Genomic DNA, 6,000 nt, shown 5'->3' with positions numbered 1-6,000 from the left:
ATGATTTAGTCATGCACTGTGTATGATGCTAAACCAGACTTAATTGTTAGCTACAGTGACCTCATGGCTCCATGCTTGCTCTAAGTTGTGCATACGCTAAGACTATATGTGAGTGGGTCCATCTCTGTATCTGTATCTCTTTCACACACTCTCTGTGTGTCTTTACCTCCCGATGCAAAAGCTGTTGGCCTACAAAGAAAGTAAGATCTCTAAGATCTCAATCTCTCTCTCTCTCTCACACACACACACACACACACAAATCTGCAGCCCAGGTCAATACCATTCACATAATTTGCAGACAGTATCATTCATGCGTGTACAAATTGGCTAAATGACGATCCTGAAGTCAGACAGTCGTTATTTCTCTAAATATCATCTGCCGTTTTATACGTTGGCCTGCACTGAGCATGCCTGTGGCATCTGGCTTTCATCTGATTTTATGACAACCCATAAAACGTGAGAGCCAAAGACCTATACTTCCAGATCAGAATCAGAATCAGAATCAGATATGTACAGGGTATGTAGGAAAGACTACAATCAGCATGAGAACATTTACATACACTATATATGTAATAGACATGAATGCATCTTTGTATTCAGCTGTATACTTTCTGTTGTGTTATTTTTGTAGGGTTTTTAAATGGTAAACCAAACTTCAGGTTTGTTGGGTTGCTAAAAGCTTCTCTGGATTGCAAAAGCTTTCTGGTTTATCAAGGGTGTTTGTAACTGTTTAAAAGGGAATCCCTCTGTTGGAGGGTTCAACTCGGTTGCACCAGATGGACAACCCAAAAAACTCTTTAGGGTGTTAGATTGAACTTATTTTTTTCCTTTTTCCTTTTTCTGATAACTGTATTGGGGCTCAGATGAGCCCGATGGTGAATGCTAACTTTCCTGGTTTTGGTCTTGACATGGGCCAAGTGCAGCATCTGTTTTATACTGTGGGCTCTTGTCAGTGGTGAGGATGTTTGCACCACTGTGGTCCTGAGGCTCTGTTTGGTGCAGTTGTGACCTCTCAATCCTCTCAATCACAATGTGCTCATGTTTGCTTCACCTGGTGCATATTGTGGCTCTGCAGTGGTAGCTGGTGATGGTGGCATTGCAGATTAAGTGTGCCATGGTGTGTTAGCCAACAAGTGGTACTGTAACGGGATAAACTATGGCTCTGCTAGCAATTATTTTGTTCTTTTAACCTGTAAAACTCGCTTGAGTGTGAGAAAGGCACCATATAAACAAACACACCATTAGCATACAGTATACAATTGTACATCCCATACACATACAACATATCATATATATATATATATATATATATATATATATATATATATATATATATATATATATATATTCCAGCATGCCCCTGTACACAAAGTTAGCTCCATGAAGACATGGTTTGCCAAGGTTGGTGTGTAAGAACTCCTGCACAGAGCCCTGACTTCAACCCCACTGAACACCTTTGGGATGAATCGGAAGGCACAACGTGCCCGAGGCCTCCTCGCCCAGCATCAGTTCCCGACCTCACTAATGCTCTTGTGGCTGAATGAACAAATCCCCACAGCCACGCTCCAAAACCTTGTGGAAATCTTTCCTAGAAGAATGAAGGTTATTGTAACAGCAAAGAGTAGAATTGAATTGATTCACATGGATCATGTTCAACTGAAATAACTGCTATTTTCTCAAACAACTGAGATTTTGGGATTTTGTAAAAATTGCCTTATCCTATACCCACAATGCAGTATATTACTATAGAAAAGAAAGCACGCTCTCAACAAATACCAAAATGAAAGTATCATAGTTCAGTAAAGTGTCACGGTGTAATGTAGTACTGTTAAAATAGTTTTGCTTAACATGTTCTCTCAGTGTCTGAGTGGATTTCCTCTAAACACTCATAGATGGATTGTGTCTACTGTGTCTTGCAGTATTTTGATCTGAAATAGGCTTTGGTTCCACTAAATGCTAAAATAGGGTTCCTGAAATATTCTATATATTGTTAATTTGTTAATGATTCTGTAATGTAGTAGAGAATTGGCATATTGCATTTAAGTAAGCATGTTACTTAACAGTATACTATGTATATATATATATATATATATATATATATATATATATATATATATAAACAAACCCAGGGCTGAGAAACCCTGTGTTAGCAGAATTTCATCCTGGATGGCTTGTTTTTTAGGAAGACACTGTTGAGATGTGTGTGTGCTGCTCTCTGTGGTGAAGCTGCATTTCTTTCCTGATGTGAGTTTTTGGACCAGGTTGTTTTACTGGGTGTGTGGAAACAGTGCTGATCTTTTTTAGCTCTTCCTGGCCCAACTTGATTGAGACCTGCTGTGAAGCTACTCTGTCTTGGGTAAGGGGTGGGATGAATCAAACAGTGATGGATGACATGATCAAGATTCAAGTGGCTAATCTGTAGGAATGAGACAGTCATGGTTTTGCAGACATTTCCCACAAGAAGAACTGTGAACTCTGCTGGGCTTTTTGATAAAGGTACTGATGGACATTATGGTTCCCAGGAAACTGTTCATTACATTAACTGCTGTGTCATTGGCTATAGGGTGGTAATTTGGTTCATTTCATCACCAGTTATTCACTCTTTGATCAACTGGATGTAGAGAAATGTAGTGATCTGAACGATCATCTTATATCAAGGCATTTTCACATCCATTTATATTTTGGTTCAGTTATTTTAGTTTGCCGTTTACCAAATCAAGAGATGGTTTCAGTACAGTAAGCACTTTCAGAAGCAAATTCAGCAAATTCAGTAGCAAGTTTTGAGCATTTGGTGATGGATCCAAAGCCTATTCCAGATCAAGATAGAGAAAGATAGAGTAGCTCAGATTTAACATGGATAATGAAAGAGATTAAATATTTCAAATCGAGGATTTAGTTCAGTTTTCAGGAACTGTATTGTAGAGCATTATTGCCTAATGCATAACATGGGGAAAAAATCCACAAAGAGATTTTCTTATTATCTCTGTAGTTTCTCCTAGAGCTTCAATTAGATCAAATGGGAATAAAAGTGAGATTTCTGCTTAAGTCTACTGTTTCAACACTTTCTCCTAGCTTACCCAAGTAATCTCCCATGTGTCTCCTTTTAAGTTTTAGTAGAGTTCATTCAAATATACTACTAAGTTTACTACAATCATATTAATGTATATTTGAAAAGATATACTGTTTACTTTTGATATACTATCATGTCAAATTTTTTTGAAGTGAAGTACACTAGAATATTTTTTTATATATATTTGAGCACTTGCAATATATACCTGAAAAGCCAAGAAAACTATTATCAGTTTTAGATGTTGTAATACAGGAGTGAAAGGCATATGAGTATGCCAAATACTCATTTGTATTGTTTATTGTGCATATTAAATTATTTAGTAGGTTTTTATATGGCTAGATTTTAATCCAGTACACCAATATTTTCGGAAAACATTTTTTATCAGGGATTTTAAACTGGATTTAAAAGAGATTTCAGGCCCCTTGACTGACATATCAATTTAATTTGATTTCACTGTGCAGTTATTCAGCCAAAACTGGGAAAAAAACTTTAATCAATGAACTAACGAGTGAACAACGGACATAAAAATGTTTACTTTAGTATCAACTAACAAGTTCCCAGGTGGTGTAGTGGTAAAGTGTTTAAATCTTTTGGAAGCCAAGCATGGCCTTTTTCTTCTGCTTTGACTGCTACAATTTTTTTTCTCATTTTATGTCTCCTAACAAATTTTAGGAGAAACTACTTTGTGATAAATGAAACACAAGTAAGAATCATTCTTAAATTTTTTTAACATCAAAGTGAAACCATTAAAAACTGTATATTTTCCAGCTGATTTGAAGCAAAAGACTCACACTCAGACTTTTACTCAGGTTTAAGCATGCTGTACATACGCTGTACACAATTGTAGTAACTTCTTATTGAGAGCTAATATGAGCACTAAAAACCAGCCGAAGTGTGGGCGAGTTCTAGTTTTATTCACTTCCCTTAGGCCTTTGACCACCTTATTGATTTACAACACTCTTTACACACGCTTACAGCATCCCTGGTCTATGCAAGATGCTCAATTAAAAACCAAAGATGGCTCAATAAGCCTTGAAACAAGCCCCTGCAGCTTTCACAGACTTAGGTGGAATGGAAATGCTATAAAACGAAGATCTTGGCTTCTTTATTCAATCCATATTTCAGAAGAGATTGAATTAGACGTGGAGTGGATGGAATTTGTTCTTCATGGAAATGGTCTCTCTCTTTCAATTACACATCCCCTCTTCACTCCTCTTGGAAAGACAGACACACACGCACACACACACACACACACACATACACACACACACACACATACACACAGACTTCGTCTCTGGGCTTTGCTACTTCCTGCAAACCACTGGCAGCCTGACCCTTACATGGCTCTGGGTTTTATGGTGCAACATATGTTGAGGCTTGTTTGCTGGCAAAAGTGTGGTTAAGGCTGTTTCACTTCTTTGATTTACACTCTATAGACATGAAAGCGTGGTTGCTTGCATAGCTTGGATCCTGTAATTTGGCGTTTGAGATCTATGTTTAAGTGTGATAAGGTGTGCTGTGTGCCTCTGAATCTGGAATTTGCAGCATTGATGCTTGTTTAACTGCAGTTGCAATTAGAGTTGGTGAAAGTGGGCAAACTGTGTTTAAGAAGCAATCAGATTCCTTGTGGGTTTATTTAAATAGCGTTTGTGTGTGTGTAGTTTCCAATTGAAAAGTTCGAGCAGAAAAGAATAGGTGGCTGTAGTGTGACTATGGGTCTCTGCAGCGAGGACATGTGTGGGCGTGTGTGTGTGTGTGTGTGTGTGTGTGTGTGCAGTTATGTAATGAAGATATAAAAACAATAGATCAGTTGATACTAACCCAGTCTGTTGCACCAGTTTTACCTGTTACTGTGAATATAACATCATGTTTAGTCTATGTGCCTGTATATCTGGGTATACCAGTAATATGTCATGACTGGCTTCAGAAAAAGCCTCTCTGTCCTCTGAAAGATATTTTGCTTATTTTGTCATCCCAGTGGTCCAGCATGCTTCACATTAATTGTGTTTGCTCAGTAGTGGCCACGCAGGGGTGAGATAAGGCCTCATAGATGGGTTTTTACTACCAGTTCGAAGAGCAGAGGGACTTTATGACTAAGAGATTTGCTCCATGTGGAGATGGGAGCACTTTTTCAGTGGTGAGGATTAACAGTGGGAAATTGGTTCAGGCAGAAAATCATACACCAAATAATATACTGATGGATTGTTCTGGAAATACTGCATCTGTCTCTTTAGCCACACCATTTATTTTTTTTTACTTATTCACATTTATTCCAATAGACATACAAGTGGGACAAAATACAATCCTGGTAATCCTGGGATTTGAACGTACTACCTTCCAGTTAGTAGCATTAAACCTTAGCCATAAATCCAACACAGGCATGTTAATTAAATCTTAACGCATAGGCAGGTTCTTGTTATACCACAGTGCTGCTGAATTCTTGAATCTGATTGGTCAGTAGATTAGTTTAACTTTCTTTAACAACACTGCAGCAAGGCAAAGCACAGGTTTATATTAATGCACTCATTCTAATACCTTATCGTTTCAACAGTAACACCTCGTTCACAGGAACTCGTATGATGGACATGCACGTAATTTAAATCCAACTTTAAACAGATTAAAACACTTATTAATTTATTTATTATCAGCAACAAATGTAAGGTGAAGCTCGCTGTAAATAAACGTTTGTTTCACATTTGTTAAAGAAGAGTTCTGCCAGTGTCAGCGCTTTGAGATAAACCTGTTCCTGAAGACTTTGTTCTTTGTGGTTTCTCAGTTATGCAACAAACTGCATTTCTTCCCTCGTAATTAACTTCAAGAGAAAGAGAAAATAGAGAGGCTGGTGAGGCAACAACTGTTTATAGCTGCTACAATGCAAGTGATCACAATAACTGACTTCTTTTGTGGACGTTCTACAGCCTTAAATGCAG

The sequence above is a fragment of the Pangasianodon hypophthalmus genome, chromosome 11, assembly GCF_027358585.1.
Source record: "Pangasianodon hypophthalmus isolate fPanHyp1 chromosome 11, fPanHyp1.pri, whole genome shotgun sequence".
Lineage (NCBI taxonomy): Eukaryota > Metazoa > Chordata > Actinopteri > Siluriformes > Pangasiidae > Pangasianodon > Pangasianodon hypophthalmus.
This window is presented reverse-complemented; position numbering follows the sequence as displayed.